Source organism: Dendrobates tinctorius, unplaced genomic scaffold (genome assembly GCF_039654945.1).
Source record: "Dendrobates tinctorius isolate UK_male_01 unplaced genomic scaffold, ASM3965494v1 ptg000091l, whole genome shotgun sequence".
Taxonomy (NCBI): Eukaryota; Metazoa; Chordata; class Amphibia; order Anura; family Dendrobatidae; genus Dendrobates; species Dendrobates tinctorius.
The window spans coordinates 709,541-730,586 of record NW_027361759.1 but is presented as its reverse complement, the minus strand read 5'-3'; the positions used below and the strand labels follow the sequence as shown (position 1 = coordinate 730,586).

Sequence of the window (21,046 nt, the reverse complement as noted above, 5' to 3'; positions counted from 1 at the left end):
AGGGCTGGTCTGAGAATTTCAGAAACTGCTGATCTACTGGGATTTTCACGCACAACCATCTCTAGGGTTTACAGAGAATGGTCCGAAAAAGAAAAAAAATCCAGTGAGCGGCAGTTCTGTGGCCGGAAATGCCATGTTGATGCCAGAGGTCAGAGGAGAATGGGCAGACTGGTTCGAGCTGATAGAAAGGCAACAGTGACTCAAATTGCCACCCGTTACAACCAAGGTAGGCAGAAGAGCATCTCTGAACGCACAGTGCGTCGAACTTTGAGGCAGATGGGCTACAGCAGCAGAAGACCACACTGGGTACCACTCCTCTCAGCTAAGAACAGGAAACTGAGGCTACAATTTGCACAAGCTCATCGAAATTGGACAGTAGAAGATTGGAAAAACGTTGCCTGGTCTGATGAGTCTCGATTTCTGCTGCGACATTCGGATGGTAGGGTCAGAATTTGGCATAAACAACATGAAAGCATGGATCCATCCTGCCTTGTATCAACGGTTCAGGCTGTTGGTGGTGGTGTCATGGTGTGGGGAATTTTTTCTGGGCACTCTTTGGGCCCCTTGGTACCAATTGAGCATCGTTGCAACGCCACAGCCTACCTGAGTATTGTTGCTGACCATGTCCATCCCTTTATGACCACAATCTACCCAACATCTGATGGCTACTTTCAGCAGGATAATGCGCCATGTCATAAAGCTCGAATCATCTCAGATTGGTTTCTTGAACATGACAATGAGTTTACTGTACTCAAATGGCCTCCTCAGTCACCAGATCTCAATCCAATAGAGCATCTTTGGGATGTGGTGGAACGGGAGATTCGCATCAGGGATGTGCAGCCGACAAATCTGCGCCAACTGTGTGATGCCATCATGTCAATATGGTCCAAAATCTCTGAGGAATGCTTCCAGCACCTTGTTGAATCTCTGCCACGAAGAATTGAGGCAGTTCTGAAGGCAAAAGGGGGTCCAACCCCTTACTAGCATGGTGTACCTAATAAAGTGGCCAGTGAGTGTATACTACATGCATGCTACATACATACTGCATGCTACATACATACCACATATATACTACATACATACTACATGCATGCTACATGCATGCTACATGCTACATACATACTACATATATACTACATGCATGCTACATACATACTACATGCTACATACATACCACATACATACTACATACATGCAACATATATACTACATGCATGCTACATACATACTACATATATACTACATGCATGCTACATACATACTACATGCTACATGCATGCTACATACATACTACATACATACTACATGCTACATACATACCACATATATACTACATACATACAATACATTCATACAATACATACATAGACATACAGTACATATAACATAGAGTAACATACTTACCAATACTTGTCACATTGTTCCCCGAAGCCATTGTCTTTTCCGGAATAAATATTAACATAACAAACCACAAAAATACTCACCCACGATCCGAAGCAGTCCACGAGTGTGTCCCACGACGATCTTGGGTAGAGAACTGCAGCATCAGCTGTTGCTGCCGTTCTCTATGGGCTGCAGGAATCCAATGACGGAAGGTAGGTATCCTTCCGCACTGTATTCCTCCGCCACTTAAAAAAAAAAAAGTCCCTAGTCTCATGAATTTCCCACGCAGCAATGGCATAAAGTGAGACTAGGGACTTTTTTTTTTTTAAGTGGCGGAGGAATACAGTGCGGAAGGATACCTACCTTCCGTCATTGGATTCCTGCAGCCCGTAGAGAACGGCAGCAACAGCTGATGCTGCAGTTCTCTACCCAAGATCGTCGTGGGACACACTCGTGGACTGCTTCGGATCGTGGGTGAGTATTTTTGTGGTTTGTTATGTTAATATTTATTCCGGAAAAGACAATGGCTTCGGGGAACAATGTGACAAGTATTGGTAAGTATGTTACTCTATGTTATATGTACTGTATGTCTATGTATGTATTGTATGAATGTATTGTATGTATGTAGTATATATGTGGTATGTATGTAGCATGTAGTATGTATGTAGTATGTATGTAGCATGCATGTAGCATGTAGTATGTATGTAGCATGCATGTAGTATATATGTAGTATGTATGTAGCATGCATGTAGTATATATGTAGCATGTATGTAGTATGTATGTGGTATGTATGTAGCATGTAGTATGTATGTAGCATGCATGTAGTATATATGTAGTATGTATGTAGCATGCATGTAGTATATATGTAGCATGTATGTAGTATGTATGTGGTATGTATGTAGCATGTAGTATGTATGTAGCATGCATGTAGTATATATGTAGTATGTATGTAGCATGCATGTAGTATATATGTAGCATGTACTGTATGTAGTATGTATGTGGTATGTATGTAGCATGTAGTATGTATGTAGCATGCATGTAGTATATATGTAGTATGTATGTAGCATGCATGTAGTATATATGTAGCATGTATGTAGTATATATGTAGTATGTATGTAGCATGTAGTACTGTATGTATGTAGTATGTATGTAGTATGTATGTGGTATGTATGTGGCATGTAGTATGTATGTAGTATGTATGTAGCATGCATGTAGCATGTAGTATGTATGTAGCATGCATGTAGTATATATGTAGCATGTATGGAGCATGCATGTAGTATATATGTAGCATGTATGTAGTATATATGTAGTATGTATGTAGCATGTAGTATGTATGTAGCATGTATGTAGTATGTATGTGGTATGTATGTGGCATGTAGTATGTATGTAGCATGCATGTAGTATGTATGTAGCATGCATGTAGTATGTATGTAGTATGTATGTAGTATGTATGTGGTATGTATGTAGCATGTAGTATGTATGTAGCATGCATGTAGTATATATCTAGTATGTAGTATGTATGTAGTATGTATGTGGTATGTATGTAGCATGTAGTATGTATGTAGCATGCATGTAGCATGCATGTAGTATGTATGTAGCATGCATGTAGTATGTATGTAGCATGCATGTAGTATGTATGTAGTATGTATGTAGCATGCAGTATGTATGTAGCATGTATGTAGTATGTATGTAGTATATATGTAGTATGTATGTAGTATGTATGTAGCATGTAGTATGTATGTAGCATGCATGTAGTATGTATGTAGCATGTAGTATGTATGTAGCATGCATGTAGTATGTATGTAGTATATATGTAGTATGTATGTAGCATGTAGTATGTATGTAGCATGCATGTAGTATGTATGTAGTATTTTTTTTTTTTTTTAACATTTAACACATTAGCCGGATGATGGGACTACTACTGTCCCATCATTGGCTAATGTGTCAATCACTGTCATGGTAGCAGGCATCGCCCGATGGGACTTGTAGTCCCATCGGACGATGCTTGCACAGACCCCCGGACATCAGCACAGCCCCCCGGCAGGCCGGCACAGCCCCCCGGCAGGCCGGTACAGACCCCCACAGGGTGCACAGACCACCGGCAGGCCGGCACAGCCCCCCGGCAGGCCGGTACAGACCCCCACAGGGTGCACAGACCACCGGCAGGCCGGCACAGCCCCCCGGCAGGCCGGTACAGACCCCCACAGGGTGCACAGACCACCGGCAGGCCGGCACAGCCCCCCGGCAGGCCGGTACAGACCCCCACAGGGTGCACAGACCACCGGCAGGCCGGCACAGCCCCCCGGCAGGCCGGTACAGACCCCCACAGGGTGCACAGACCACCGGCAGGCCGGCACAGCCCCCCGGCAGGCCGGTACAGACCCCGGGCAGTCCACACAGCCCCCCGGCAGGCCGGCACAGCCCCCCGGCAGGCCGGCAGAGACCCCCGGAAGGCCCAAAATGACGGCGCATCATGATGCGCACACACCGCGCATCATGATGACGTCAGTCTGTCAATCAACTTTGAACTTCCGATTCCGATGCCGAATTCCGATATTGAAAAAATATCGGAAGTCGGTATCGGAATTCCGATACAGCAAGTATCGGCCGATACCCGATACTTGCGGTATCGGAATGCTCAACACTAGTGTTCACCTTTTGTGAACACATTTAACCCCTTTGAGATCTTGCCCTTTTTCATTTTTCACCCCCCTTCTTCCCAGAGCCATTACTTTTTTATTTTTTCATCAATATGGCCAAGTCAGGGCTTGTTTTTTGCAGGTTGAGTTGTACTTTTGAACAATACCATTAGTTTTACCATATTGTGTACTCAAAAATAGGAAAAAAATTCCAAGTGCTGTGAAATTGCAGAAAAAGTGCAATTCCACAACTTTTTTGGGATTTTTTTTTACCATGTTCACCAAATGCTAAAACTAACCTGTGATTATGATTCTCCAGGTCATTATGAGTTCATAGACACCAAACATGTCTAGGTTCTTTTTTATCTAAGTGGTAAAAAAAAAAATCAAAGTTTGTTAAAAAAAATTGGCCAATTTTACGAGACCTGTAGCGTCTCCATTTTTCACTATCTCTGGTTAGGTGATGGCTTATTTTTTGCGTGTCGGGCTGACATTTTTATTGATACCATTTTGGTGCAGAAGTGATATTTTGATCGCCCATTATTGCATTTTAACGCAATGTTGCGGAGAGCAAAAAAATGTAATTCTGACTTTTTTTTCTCGCTACGCTGTTTAGTGATCAGGTTAATCTTTTTTTATTTATAGATTGAACGATTCTGAATGCGGTGATACCAAATATGTGTATATTTGTTTTTTCATTGTTTTATTTTGAAAGAGGCGAAAGGGGGGTGATTTAAACTTTTATTGTTTTTATTTTTTCAATATTTTTAAAAACTTTTTTTTACTTTTGGCATGCTTCTATAGTCTCCATGGAAGACTAGAAGCTGCCATAACCCAATCGGTCCTGCTATATACAGGAGATGATCAGATCACCTGCATATAGCCGAGTTGCTGACTTGCTATGAGCTTTGACCACCGGGTGGTGCTCATAGCAATCCGGTACTGACAACCATAGAGGTCTCCAGGAGACCTCTGGTTGTCATGCCGACCCACCAGTGACCCGTGATCACGTGGCGGGGGTCACCGGTGGACAGATTTCTGGCCCAATGGCCAGAGTTTGACAGTGGCATTTAATGAGTTAATAGCCACAGGTGGATCGCAATTTGCAGCTGACATGTACTGGGAAAGATGTGGACTCACTGCCGGAGCCCACATCAAAGAGAGGGAAGGGAATTGCGCAGTACTAGTATGGTGCAGGTTGCAAAGGGGTTAATATCCATTTAGGATCCAAAAGAGACAGCTATTTTTGGTGAGCCAAACCAAGAGAGCCAGATCACCAAAAAAGAACCTTACTGCCCATCACTAGAGTGCAGTGGAGACGAGGCATCACAGCATGCAGACTCTTCTTACGTGGATCTCTACAAGGTGGAGAAGAGGGAGGGGGTTGTTAGGGAGGGAGAGACACTAGTGTTTGGTGGTTCAGTGTAATTACTACCCATGGCCACTATAAAGAGTCTGTAGAGGGCCCCTTATAGTTACAGGCATTGTACACAATGACATAGGGGTCTCATCCCCTGTCAGTCAATCACAGATTTTGTTGAATAGCACATCCATAGTGGGGAGGAAGAAGAACAAGTGTCTTCTGTGCCCTGGAGTCATATCTCAGAACAGGAAGCTGCAGACCAAGACCATAGACTTTTGCTTTATAAAATAAAAATTTATGCTAAAAGACATGTCAGCAGTGGTTCCCTGACCGAAGAGCATGTCAACAAACTGCTGATGTGACTGGCTCCGTGCAAATAGTAAACGAGCACAACGGCTGCTGCTGACATGCACTACCCTGGTCAGACTGGTACATGCTGCGATTGTTTTCACACAGGCCATCAATCCGTATGACAAACGGTACATGTGCACTGGCTGACTCAGATGACTGAATGTATGCGCTCTCATTGTGCTGCCGTGCTCAAAGAACAACACACGGACTGAATATTTAATACAATCATCTGAATGAGACATGTTTGGCATTTGCTCCATTCCATTAGTTTTTTTATATTATTATAATATTTTTATTATAATATTTATATATGCCCTCTGCCTTGGAATTTATTTGAATCATCTGAATGAGACAGAACTGTTATAACTCTTCAAATAAATTTAACCCCTTTGCAACCTAAGACATAATAATATGTCCTAAGTTGGGCTCAGGAGCTGAGCCCGCATTATACCCAGCAGAAGCAGCCATCATTACACAGCCAGTATATGCCCATAACAGCAGCAACCATACCTTGCCCTGATTACTGCTGTCTTATCATTTAAATATTGCTGTCAGTTACTGAGAGAAGCATTTCAAAGAGATGATTGCCTGGCTGCCATCTTTGTCTTCTTTCGAAGCTCAGCCTATGGTTGGAGACTGCGGTTGGGCTTCAGAGGAGAATATTATTTTTGTCTATATATTACAATGTTGCAGTGTATAAAACAAGTGATCCGACAGTCCCCTAAGGCAATAAAAAGTAATAACAATAAAGGGAACCTGTCAGGTCAGCTATGCCCTCCAACCCAGCAGCATTCACCTACTGTATGTATGATTAGGCTCCCTGCCTAACCAGCCTTGTATGAGTATAACGTATTTCAGTAGATAAATGTTATAAAAAAGCATTTATAATGTTGCAGTTTCCTATGCTAATGAGGGCTTTAACTAGTCGATGGGGCGTTAGTTGTCTCAGACTAGCCAGCCCTCTTTACTAGTGATGAGCAAGTATACTTGTTGCTCGGGTTTTCCCGAGCATGCTCGGGTGTCCTCCGAGTATTTTGGCGTGAGCGGAGATTTAGTTTGTGTCGACGCAGCTGCATGATTGCCTGCTGGGCTGGCTGAATACATGTGAGGAATGCCTGTTTGTTATGGAATTCCCACATGTATTCAGGCTGTCTAGCAGCCACATAAGGAAAAAAATCCAAAATTCAAAAAAACTAATTTGAAAGGTAACTCACCAAAAAACCTGACTGATGCACTGGCAGGATGCAGCAGACCCCCATTGATAAAGGCTGGGGCAGCACAGGTGCATTCCACTGATGAGAACAGCCAGTAACCCATTATGGTCTGGCTGCCTAATGTCTAGCAGCCACAAATCATGCAGCTGCTTCGACACAAACTAAATCTCCAAGCATGCCAAAATACTTGGAGACCACCAGATCATGCTCGGGAAAACCTGAGCAACGAGTATACTTGCTCATCACTAATCTTACCAACACCGAAAAAGACAGTGTAAAAAGTCCAATATAAATATGTAAAAATCACAATCTTTATTGACAACAGATGAGGCACAATACAAATAAAAAGTGACACAAAAGAATGGCAATGTATAGTGGGCCACAACTCTAACAATGGTGCAGCAATGTATATATATTGTGAGCACCCAATATGAAGAGGCAAAGATACTATATAGAAAGCCATCTAAGTTTAAGGGGAAAATCCCTGGCTATCCGTAAGAAAGTAAACATATTGCCCAAACATAAGTGTGGAGTTGCATACCTGTGAAAAAGTGTGGCACAATGTACACAGCCGTGCCCCAACGCGCGTTTCGGAAAGTTCCTTCCGAGGAAGGAACTTTCCGAAACGCGCGTTGGGGCACGGCTGTGTACATTGTGCCACACTTTTTCACAGGTATGCAACTCCACACTTATGTTTGGGCAATATGTTTACTTTCTTACGGATAGCCAGGGATTTTCCCCTTAAACTTAGATGGCTTTCTATATAGTATCTTTGCCTCTTCATATTGGGTGCTCACAATATATATACATTGCTGCACCATTGTTAGAGTTGTGGCCCAGTATACATTGCCATTCTTTTGTGTCACTTTTTATTTGTATTGTGCCTCATCTGTTGTCAATAAAGATTGTGATTTTTACATATTTATATTGGACTTTTTACACTGTCTTTTTCGGTGTTGGTATAGTTACATATACAGTGTGTCCTGTACTGTCCTATGATGTGCTGGAATCTTGTTGGTGGTCTCCAGTACATTCATCATGAACATGTGGTTAACTAATGTTTCCAGCACATCTTGCTACCTATTGTTCTTATTCATCACTAATCTTTACAAGTTGTCACGCTCACTGGGGTGTGATAACAAAATTTGCACGATCGGCGTTATCGCCAGCTCATGCAAATCTAGCGCATGTGCACCGCTCATTTCGGCAGCATGAATGCGTTTCTGAAGCTCGGTGTACGCATCCTGGCTTCAAAGACGCCCTGCGTATGACCAGAAGTTCTGAAGATGGCTTCTGGTCATGCAGAATCAAGACGTTGGAGAGAGGTGACAAAGCCCTGATGTGGAGGGACTAAGCCCTTAGATCGGGACAGTCCCACTGAATCCATGATTATTGGGAGCTATGATTGTATGATTAATAACAATCTGAAAAAAATGTGACATTATTCTCCATAAAGCTTAAGTTCTTGGCTGTTTACTCCTTACAAATATGAACATAACTATTTCATACTAATGTATGAGTTTCATAAGAACAATCTATGATAAAAAGGTATCAATTTCAAACCATGAATCAACATTCTGAAAAGTTCACCCACCAAAACAGCATTGAAATAGCTACAAATACACATTTTGTAATGTTATTTCACCAGCAGCTAGCAATTTATTGCAATATTTTCACAAGTCTGAGAGATTAAATAGTTAAATACTGTACACTGCCACAAGTCGTACCAAGAATGAGGCTTATGATTCAGCACATTCTGGAGTCAATCACATCGGTACACAACTAACACGCATTTGGTTTAAGCTTTAAAAAGCCAATAAAGCCCATTATATTCAGTATACTGCATACTGTTGATTACAGAGAATGAGAGGGGTGTGACTGGGGGTAAGAGTTATGTACATTCTCCATTCACTGCAGAGACATTGTAGGTTGAGATACAACACCTATCTCGAGACTTATATAACCCATATATTCTCAGAACACGTAGCCCAAGCTGACAATGACATGAAGGATAGCACAACATTAGCCATTAGCTCTTTGGCAGAATTTTATCATGATGAACATTAGATTTCCGCTAAAATGCATTTCATAATGTCATGGGGAAGGAAGAACTACTATTTTGATAAACTGTTCTCATCAACTTATATGTCAAGCAACTCATATTCTGCTAGTAAAGAAATGTTCAGTGCTGCATAAGCAGCCAGTAAAAAGCGATTGGAATAATTCATCACTGTATTCTCCGATCTATAACACAGGACTATCTGTCTTGTGCCTGTTCTGCACCTTCCATTTTCCAGAATAGAAACTTAGACCACACATATTATAAAAGGGACATACTTAATATAAGAGCAGCAACACCTAGCTATTTAACTATTATTTAGCACTCCATATTTCTGTATCATTATACAGTGGAGCTAGTCCAGATTTACTGTAACCCATGTCAGTCCCATGATACACAGCATATACTGCTCATCTTCTTTGAGAAGACCGCCTGCTTATCTAGTCCAGAATTACTGTATCCCATGTCAGACCCATCATGCACAGTATATACTGCTCATCTCCTTTAAGAAGACCACCCACTTATCTAGTTCAGATTTACTGTTACCCACATCAGTTTCGGTTCGGCATACAAAATGTATACTGCTCATCTTCTTTGAGAAGACAACCCACTTATCTAGTCCAGATTTACTGTAACTAATGTCAGATACCAACAAACACAGTGTATGCTGCTCATCTCCTTTTAAAAGACCACCCGCTTACCTAGTCCTGATTTACGGCAACCCAAGTCAGTACCATAATACAAAATGTGTATTGCTCATCTCCTTTGAGAAGACCACGCACTTATGTAGCCCAGGTTTACTGTAACCCATGTCAGTCTCATCATAAACAGTATATATTGCTCACCTTCTTTGAGAAGACGACCCATTTATGTAGTCCAGATTTACTTTAACCCATGACAGTACCATCAGACACAGTGCATACTACTCATCTCCTTTGAGAAGACCACCCATTTATGTGGTCCAGATTTACTGTAACCCATGTCAGTACCATCACACACAGTATATAATGTTCATCTCCTTTGTGAAAACCACCATTCTACAAAAAACATTTCAGCACAATTTTGATTGACTTTCTCAGAGCATCCACTGTATCTCTTCGAGATAAGATCATGCAAAAGATTTATACCTGTAGAAAAGCACACAATATTTTACAAAGTGCCAAATAAAACATTATGCCTATCTAGTGCATCTTACTAACTCCCCGTGACACATTGAAAGCAAGCAAACAAGCAGCGCACATATTTGATTGACGAAGAAGTGTAATACTTTTTAACGGTGCAAGATTTCATCATGGAGACAATATTAACATTGTTTATTTACCGGTAGGAGCAAATGCCATTACTGTCACATTGACAAATTGCATCTTCGTTCCCTTTTAAATGTACACTGTCACACTCTCTGGCTACAAAAAAATGAAAGCTCTGGAGAATAATTGTAAATCTTACCTTTCTCTTGCTTTTTGTAGCGTGTCCCCCCAGAGGATAATGGTAAAGTGATGCCTGCAGCTCACAGAGAGAGGGGTAGCTGTGTCTGAACTCAGCAGCTCGCTTTGAATACATTGTGGAGAAACATGTCAAGTTCACATTCAAGAATCTTCTCTGGCTCCTCTCTCTGGTGCTGCTTCTGCTTCCCCTTTCCATTCATTCTAAATACAAAGGTTCATGGACTGTGACAAAGTCACAGCTTCGGTTTTCAGACTGATTTTGGAAATACAATGGTCCAAATTAAGAGCTGCTGCTGAGCGATAGAAGGTGTCAAAGTCGAATTGTGAAAATATCAGCTTGCAGCAAAAATAGTCTTCCCATCTTCAATGCCTACACACAGGCAAGGCAGCAGACAACAGGTGGAGAAGATCCTAAATCCAGTGATGTAAGCTCCATCTTCGGGTGGTATCCTGTGCTGCTGCCTTCCATCGGGTAACTCACGCAATACTGCAGTCCATAAGTCTAGAAAAGGGAAAAAAACTCTCCCTATAGATTTAGATTACTTTCAATAAAGGAGAAAAGATCCAAAAGATCTTTTCTTGAAGCTTAAAACGGCTAAGACTGCGCCGTATGTGATATATTTCTTTTCTTTCGCTATCATTCACTTTGAACGAGGAAGGGAAACGCACTCCCATCCTCTCATGAGGACAGGATGCATTTATGTGAAACATGAGGAGAATGCCTAATGCTGAAAGAGCCTAGGACTGCATTCCCAATGAGCTCTCATTACAGGCACATTGTAGAGTTACACTGCCTGGTATTACCTTCCCCAATTATTCTGTCTCACATTCTTCACAATACACAAAGCTGCTTGATCATTAAAAAGCAGAGGCGAACATTAAGGTGTTGCATACTCTTTTCCAGTTCTTAACACTTTTCAGAAACAGGGACGTCGGAATATGCATCGATTCAATATTCCGAATATTGATTCTTATATGGATACCTTATAGACATACAGGTACATCTCACAAAATTAGAATATCATCAAAAAGTTAATTTATTTCAGTTCTTCAATACAAAAAGTGAAACTCACATATTATATAGTCATTACAAATAGAGTGATCTATTTCAAGTGTTTATTTCTGTTAATGTTGATGATTATGGCTTACAGCCAATGAAAACCCAAAAGTTATTATCTCAGTAAATTAGAATACTTTATAACACCAGTTTGAAAAATAATCTTAAATCTGAAATGTTTGCCTACTGAAATGTATGTTCAGTAAATGCACTCAATATTTGGTCAGGGCTCCTTTTGCCTCAATTACTGCATCAATGCAGTGTCGCATGGAGGCGATCAGCCTGTATGGGGTTAATGTCAGGCGAGTTTGCTGGCCAATCAAGCACAGTGATATTGCTGTTTTTAAACCAGGAATTAGAACTTTTGACAGTGTGGACAGGTGCCAAGTCCTGCTGGAGAATGAAATTTCCTCTCCAAAAAACTTGTCGGCAGAGGGAAGCATGAAGTGCTCTAAAATTTCCTGGTAGACGGCTGCGCTGACTTTGCTCTAGATAAAACACAGTGGACCTACACCAGCAGATGACATGGCTCCCCAAATCATCACTGATTGTGGAAACTTCACATTAGACCTCAAACAGCTTGGATTGTGTGCCTCTCCACTCTTCCTCCAGACTCTGGGAATTTGATTTCCAAGGTCTAGTGTGAAGTATCCACAATCAATGATGGTTTCGTGAGCCATGTCATCGGCTGGTGTAGGTCCACTGTGTTTTATCAAGACCAAAGACAGCACAGCTATCATCCAGGAAATTTTAGAGCACTTTATGTTTCCCTATGCTGACAAGCTTGCTGGAGATGGAAATTCCATTCACCAGCAGGACTTGGCACCTGTCCACACTGCCAATAGTATCAATGCCTGGTTTAAAAACAACAGTATCACTGTGCTTGATTGGCAAGCAAACTTGGCTGACCTTAATCGTATAGAGAATCTATGGAGTATTGTCAAGAGGAAGATGAGAGACACCAGACCCAACAATGCACACGAGCTGAAAGCTGCTATCAAAGCAACCTGGGCTTCCATAATATTTCAGTAGTGTCACAGGCTGATCGCCTCCATGCGACACTGCATTGACGCAGTAATTGATGCCAAAGGAGCTCCGACCAAGTATTGAGTGCATTTACTGAACATACATTTCAGAAGACCAACATTTCGGATTTTAAAATATTTTTTTTCAGTCTGGTGTTATAAAGTATTCAAATTTACTGAGATAATGACTTTTGGGTTTTCATTGGCTCTAAGCCATAATCATCAACATTAACAGAAATAAACGCTTGAAATAGATCACTCTGTTTGTAATGACTCTATATAATATGAGTTTCACTTTTTGCATTGAAGAACTGAAATAAATTAACATTTTGAGGATATTCTAATTTTGTGAGAAGCACCTGTAAGTTTTCTTTTTAATTAACCACAAATCACGGTCTGCTGTTAATAAGCAAAACAAGTTCTCACTTTAGAACTATTTTATAGAATACTAGCTGAAGAGCCCGGCGCTGCCCAGGCATAGTAACTAACTGTGGTTAGTTATAACAAATTATAATTATCCTCCATCCCATAGGCCCGTGCCCATATACCCATCATACATATCCTCCATCCCATAGTCGAGTGCCCATATACCCATCACACATCCTCCATCCCATAGCCCCATGCCCATATACCCATCATACATATTCTCTATCTCATAGTCCTGCGCTCATATACCTATCATACATATTTGCCATCCCATAGTCCCGTGCCCATATACCCATCATACATATCCTCCATCCAATAGTCCAGTGCCCATATACCTATCACACATCCTCCATCCCATAGTCCCGTGTCCATATACCCGTCATACATATCCTCCATCCCATAGTCCAGTGCCCATATACCCATCACACATCCTCCATCCCATAGTCAACCATTATGACATCATAATGAGCGGCGGGGCTTGCAACCTATGATGACATCAGCATCGCCATGGCAACCATTATGACATCATAATGAGGGGCGGGGCTTGATACACACACACTTTTTCCCCATTATGTAGACATGGGCAAAATTGTTTGGTAAATTGGAACGCTCGGGGTTAAAATTTTGCCTCACAACATAGCTTAGGACGCTCTCGGGGTCCAGACGTGTGACTGTGACAAATTTGTGGCTGTAGCTGCGACAGTGCAGATGCCAATCCCGGACATACACACACACATACACACACACATACATACATACACACACTTGAGCTTTATATATTAGATATTCGAGGATTTTAAAAATAGCAATCGTTTTCCTTCTGTCTCAAAACCTCTAATAAGAAACTCCAGGGTATACAAATTCTCTGTTGCTTTTTTACTGACCAATCAACATCACACCGTTTATCTATAGCCTATTGTCCAGAACCCATTGCTGGCAAATTGCTGGTCTACATTCTGCTGAGTAAGCAAAGTTCTGGCGGATGCTACAATATTCCAAGCAGCCCCGCATATTATTAACAAAATGCACACCAAAGAGTGCATAATAAGAGTATATTAAGCAAGAAACTAAATTCCTAATAGATTGCATATGTGATGCACCTCAATTTACTTTAAATAATGTATTCACCTTAAGGGGAAATAATCATCAGATTCCTGCTGCACAGCTTTGAAAAGCTGAATTTTTTGCTCAAACACGAGATTGGGCAAAAAAAAGGACTTTTGGCGGGTTCGCACCCCAGATACAACAAATTAGGCTAGCTGTTCCTGGATGGGGGTGGGGCTAAGCGGGCAATCCCAGCTTGTTAAAATCATGATGATCGTCTGTATTCCTACTCCACAAATCTTGATCTCGCAATGTTCCCTTTTTGCACTTTTATTTTTTGCTCCGACTAATTCCAAGAGCCATAACTTTTTTATTTTTCCGCTCCCAGAGCCATTTGAGGGCTTGCTTTTTGCAGGATCAGTTGTACTTTTGAATGACACCATTCAATTAATCATATAATGCAATGAAAAGTGGGAAACAAATTCCAGGTGCATCGAAATTGCAAAAAAAGTGATTTTTAAAATTGTTTTTTTAAGTTTTTCATTTACCATTGTAATTATTTTGTAAAACTAACCCAGGAATATAATCCTCCAGGACACTATTAGTATGTAGATACCAAAGATGTATAGTTTTTTATGGTGAAATTTTTTTAAAAAGTTTGTAATTGAAAAACATTTTGCATATGTCCCATTTTCCAAGAGACGTTATGATTTTATTTTTCCGGATGTGGGTCTGTGTGATGGCTTATTTTTTGTGCCCTGAGCTGATGTTTTAATTGATACCATCTTAGAGTAGGTAAAATAAGAGGCAATCAAAAAATCGTATTTTATTGCAATGTTGGAGTGGCTAAAAAAAAAGAAGAGCATTACGTGTCATCAAGAAATTCTAATGTTTAACTAAAGTTTTTATGTTAATTTAATTTAGGTTTCTATATCATATCTACTGCATATTATAATAAAAAAAATCAGAAATCTTCCACTTTGCACATCAGCCATTAAGTCTAGCACCAGGGGCATAACTACAATAGATGCAGGGGTTGCAATCGCACTTGGGCCCTGGAGCCTAAGGGGCCCAAGAAGTCTTTTTTAGCCTTTATGAAAAGACCAATAATATTAAAGATTTTTTAATAATTGGGGGCCCCATTGGAGCATTTGCATTGGGGCCCATGAGCTTCAAGTTACACCATTGCCTAATACTATACTTATAGCCTGTACAGATGTCTTTTTGTCAGTCACATCACCATTATACATAGACTTACAATGAACCATAACAAGGTCACCTCTATAAACAGTAAATAACACAAGATCCACCATTCACAATAGGTGATGTGCAGGGATGGGACCTTTGAACAATGACTTTTGCTCAGACTAAAGGCCCTTTTACATTTAGCGATGCACCAGCGATCCGACCAGCGATCCGACCCGGTCAGGATCGCTGGTGCTTCACTAAATGATCGCTAGTGAACTTCCACACAGGAAGATCTCACCTTTCACACACAGCGATCCAGACGTCCTCCCGCCCGCCTCCACGCGTCGCTCATCGTCACAGCAGGAAGCCCAGCAGGAAGCAGACGACGAGAAATGGAGCTGGACGTTCTCGCGCGATCAGCGATGGACAGCGGGGGAGCCGGTCGGAGGTAAGTATCACACATAGCGATATCGCTAGCGATATCGCTATAACGTCACAAAACCAGTGACGTTTTAGCGATATTGCTAGCGATATCGCTATGTGTAAAACCCCCTTAAGGTATAACTAGAAGAAACCTCCCCTATAAAAGTCAATAAGTCAAAGCCAATCTGTTGCTGCCTAGCTACACAATGCTACTATAAAGCATATCTCTAAATGCTGTTAAATGAAGCTCAGGCCAGATGGCTGCCCCTGTAATCTTATACAGAAAATTGAAGAAATTTTAATTTACAATTATAAATTAAAAACAAAGAAACCACTATCTGGTTTTAATTATTAAAAATTATCTAGCTGTGTCAGTATTTTGTGTACCACTGCCAACCACCCAGCGACTTGTTTGTATTCACATATTATGCTGTTAAACTTTTAATTTCTTGATGATTATCCAAAAGGTATTAATTGCATGAAACTACAAGTTGGCATGGGCATATATGCAACTTATGAAATTTAAATCAATACTTTACTGCCTGAACTGTGAGCCCAACAAACATTGGTATTATTGTTAGGATGCAGTCATTCGACTGGTTGAGATGTAACCATTTAAGAAACATTTCCAATATATAACCTTATCATTTTCTTGAGAATTCTCGTATGTTTGATCTTCAGGTACACTGTTTAAGAATTAATGTGAAAAATGTAAAGAATAATCATAAAAATAGAATATTTCTCATGTTTTTTTAATTACAATCTTCTCTTTCATTATCACCTATAAATTGACGGAAGCATATGCCGAGTAAAATATAATTGTTTTTATTTAGCAAAAATTAACACACAAATTAAAAATAAATTTTGTCTCTAGTGGTTAAACACACAAATATAGACCTGAAACCACAGAAAAATAAATACCCACGTTATAAGCTATTATTCAAGTTTGATAACAAAGTTAGTATATTCAGAGCATATAATGAAAAAATCCACAAAGGAGAGTTTCCACAGTTGTAGATTCAATTAGTGCTTATATAGTTCAATGCATGTGGAAATGTTCCCCTTGCCATTGTCTGCAACATAACCCCAAAGCATGATTGATCTACCTCCATGCTTAGTAGTTGGTGAGATGTTCTTTTCTTGAAATTTTGGACCTTTTTTCTCCACACATACCTTTATCATTGTGGCCAAAGAGTTCTATATTAACCTCATTGGTCCAAAGGACTTGTTTCCAAAATGAATCAGCCTGTTTAGATATTCTTTTGCATGTTTCTGACTTTTCTGAATTTTATGGTGAGGATGCAGGAAAGGTTTTCTTCTGATGACTCTTCCATGAAGGCCATATTTGTGCAGGTGTCTCTGAACAGTATAACAATGTACCACAACTCAAGTCTGCTAAATCTTTCTGAAGGTCTTTGATGGTCTGGTTTGCCTCTCTAGCAATCCTGTCACTGAAATTTTGCTTGGTCTTCGAGACCATTTCTTGACCTCTACTGTACCTGTTAACTGCCATTTCTTAATTACATTTTGAACTGAGGAAAGAGCAGCTTGAAAATGCTTTGCTATCTTCTAATAGCCTTCTCCTGCTTTGTGGGCCTCTACCATTTTAATTTTCAGAGTGTTAGGCAGCTTAGGCCTCTTTCACACATCAGTTTTTTGCCGTCAGGCGCAATCCGGCTTTTTTTTGTAAAACCGGATCCGGCAAAATGCAATGCCGGATCCAGTTTTTCCCCATTGACTTGCATTAGCGCCGGATCGCGCCGGATGGCACTGCGTTTCATCCGTTTTTTGCCGGATCCAGCTACTTGTATCATTCCGGCGTCTGGAAAAAACGGCTACTGTAATGTTTTTTGTCTCCGGCGAAAAAGCCGGAAGCGCCGGATCCGACGCTTCCAGCTTTTTGCTACAATGAAAGTCTATGGGCGCCGGATCCAGAAAAAGACGGATCCAGCCACCGGATCCGTTTTTTTAAGTCTGCGCATGCTCAGATCCAATTGGCCAGCCCCCAGGAAACAGATATAACCTGCTAGACGGATCCAGCAGAAAAACGGATCCGTTTCTACAGTTCTCCAAAATTTATGCCGGATCCGTTTTTTCTAAAAATAGCCGGATCCTGCCTGACGGCAAAAAACTGATGTGTGAAAGTAGCCTTAGAAGAACCCATGGCTGCTGTTTTGGGGCAAAAGATAAGAGGAGGCTAGGTTTTTATAAAGCTGGGAAATTTGCATCACCTGGCCTTTCCTAACAATAATAGTGAACAAGTCATAGCCTTAACATTCTAATTAAGGTCTGTAACCTTGGTCAAAGTTATCTGAGCACACAAATCTCCAAGGGTGCCCAATTTTTTCATTGACCCATTTTCCTTTTTGAAATTTTAAAATGTAAAAAAGGACAATGTATTTTTTTGCCTAAAATACAAAGGAAATGTGAGGAAGTGTGTCATCTTTAACTTTAGCCCTTTAAAGATCACTTTATCTTCAACTTGCATAGCTGTTCACAATAATAATACCCAAACATTCAAATGCCACTGTATCTATTTCACCTACTTGAGGTCAGATGACTACCCACTCTGGGTGCTGCCACCATACAATCTTGATAGTGCACGTTGTGAAGATTCTCTAGTTTGCAGTCACATACAGTGTGTGCAAATGTAACAAGGGGCACGGGGTGGTAGTCATGGCCGAGTTTACTAAGACAAAGTCAGTGAGCACCCCGGCCCCTTGCAGATGTTAAGACAAGTGAAGTCCCAGTCCTGCGGAACAGTCAGTTACCTTAATCACATGCTCTCTTCAGCCACTGGGGATGAGTATTCAGGAAAACACCACAGGCAACAGTTCTGTTCCAATGGGAAAAAATTAATGTAAACAACACAATGCTTCCTGCTTTGTCCCTGCAACTTCTGGAGGCTGCTCAGCATCAATGTCTCCCATCCAAATTTGAGAACCACAACAGTCCATCTGTAGGTGTTACCACATTACCAGGGCCCGTCCACACTGCCTGACAGTCTTTGACAGAATGTATCCCTCCAACCGGTGTACCCTCTGTTCCTGGACATGGAGAGCGTCTTGCCCTGAGCAAGCCTGCCCAGGCTCTGACCCAAGAACAGGAAATCCTTTTCCTGTAAGCCTGTTGGACTGTCCCCCTTCTTACTCCTCCCAACATTTAACCTTTAATATTCTATCCCTAAGCTAAGTAATACATGTAATATCAAGTAAATGTCACACCATAATACAGTACTTTATACATTACAGGAACATTAGTTCAACCCCATATTACATTTAAAGTAACAAATAATAAGGTGCCGCACGTGTTACATGTGTACAATGTCTACAGGAGAGAGAAGGCAGTCAGAGGTCCCCATCACCTCCTTACACAGACTTTCATGCCATACCTGGACAACCCCTTTAACTCACTGAATAAGAATATTGCATGGTAGTTAAATGTAGTCTGCAGTATGAACAGCAGTCCAAGCCCTGACTTGTAAAGCATTAATCAGGATGTACTCCTTGTGTTGAATAATCCCAGACAGATGACCATACAAGAGCACAAATAATGGGAGGAGACAGCACTCCACATTGTTGCAAAAAGGTGTAGTAGTTCAACATGATGAGAAAGAAGCTGATTTTGTAGCTGAAATGACAAATGCGGGAATGATACACCTTTCTACAACAAACTTGGAGGGCTGCTTCCTTCTCTCAATATTTCTGCTGTTATATAGTAGTGTGAACTTGGTGAGTCACATTTAAGTTGAGTCATCCTTGTGGCAAGTCATTTCTATCTCCAAGAGAATTTAAAGTAACAGCAATTCTTTCAGGAAAAAAAATGCCCTAAAATGTTGAGTAATCTTTATTATCAAGTATGTTTGCTACAGTCTTATTCAAGACTGTTGAATGAGAAATTTGACTTAATGAAATTCTATGAGATAGTGTATCTAGGTAGATTTCTTTATTCAGGGCTCTAGAAAAGTGTGGTGACAACTGTTTCCATATACAGTGGTGATTGAAAGCTTGTGAACTCTTCAGTATTTTAAATAATTCTGCATAAATTTGACATGAACTACATCAGAGTCAAATATACTTGACTTTGTCATTTTCTATTAAGTAAATTGATCCAATATCATTTGCCTGTGAGTGGCAAAAGTATCTGAACCTTTAGAACTGGCAGATAATTTGAAACTTAAAACGATACTCCAGGTAAATAAAAGATTATTTTAATGGCCAGCCTTCATGAACTGCTGCTTCTCACTGCTCCCCCTCCCTTCTGGGACATTATATCACAGATCAGGAGGCGTGGCCTGCTCCCGGTTTCTACCAGCAGCCAGTCCCCTGATAATGTCTTCTTCACTGGAGTCCAAAGTGCGATTTGCATACTTCAGGACAAAATTGAATAAGACTGGTCCATCCTAGATCAATTCAATACTATTGAGCGAGGCCTCACTTATCTAGTTGGCACATGACTGCATGTATGTAAATCACATATTTGCGGTCACATGCCCACCCATGCGCAGTGCCCGCATCAGAGAATCCTGACAGTGCACAATGAGCACACTGTGAAGATTCACAAGTTTGCAGTCACATAGAGTGACTGCAGACTTGACACTTAACCCCTTAATGTCTATGGACGTACAGAGTCCGTCATGGCAGGAGGTGACTTCCCGCACCATGACGGACTCTGCATGTCCTGCCTTTGAACTGTCACTGCGTGTAAACACACAGTTTCAGTTCAGTGCCGACAGCTGTCTATGACAGCTGAGAGGCACAGCAAGGGGGGCAGTGTCCCTGCACCCACAGCGCTGTGATTAGTCAGTCAATCTGACAGACCAAGCACAGCAGTGATGAGCAGGAGAAGCTTAAATTTGAGCTTCTCCTTGCCCGATCAGTGAAGGAGCTCAGCGCTGCAGTGACTGAGCGTCCTGCACTGACAGCTAGGAGCAGAGCCCCCACTGCCCCTGGCTGTTAACCCCCTCACTGCTGCAATCGCAGCGTTCAGAGGAGGAGGCAGAGGGTAGGGGGCTCCCTCTACCTCAGGTCGGTCAGCGCGATGTAAACGCGGGGCCCGACCTGTGCCATGATGACCCGGAGGTGTCATGACAACCTCCGGGTCATTTACCTATGGAAAGCTGGTGAGATCATACTCATAGCATGGTGACACCAGCTTTCAGCATTGGTATAATGGATTACAATGATGAAGCATTGCAATGTATTATACCTAATGTGAAAGTGAAAGTCAAAGTCCCATGAAGGGACAAGGTAAAAAAAAACAAACATTTTTTTAAAAAAATATTTAAAAAAAGTATTAAAAAAACTAAAAAATAATTTAAAAAATTCCCTAAAAAATCCCCTCAAAATTACACATTTTTATGTAAAAAAATAAAATAAACAAAAAAAATACACGTTTGGTATCACCACATTCGTAAAAATCCCATCAAT

At 41.0% G+C, this 21,046-nt stretch overlaps 1 protein-coding gene across 5 annotated transcripts in view; it reads right to left on the bottom strand.

Annotated features, from left to right (window-relative positions):
- Positions 1–21,046, bottom strand: part of FRMPD4 (FERM and PDZ domain containing 4) — an 808,734-nt gene that overhangs the window by 504,938 nt on the left and 282,750 nt on the right. For 2 of the 5 annotated variants that reach the window (XM_073586152.1, XM_073586153.1), the window contains exon 1: positions 10,456–11,470. The exons of the other annotated variants lie outside the window; for them this stretch is intronic. The gene's annotated coding sequence lies outside the window, so the exon portion shown is untranslated. Of the gene's footprint in view, positions 1–10,455; positions 11,471–21,046 lie in introns of those variants that run through there. 5 annotated transcript variants of the gene reach the window in all.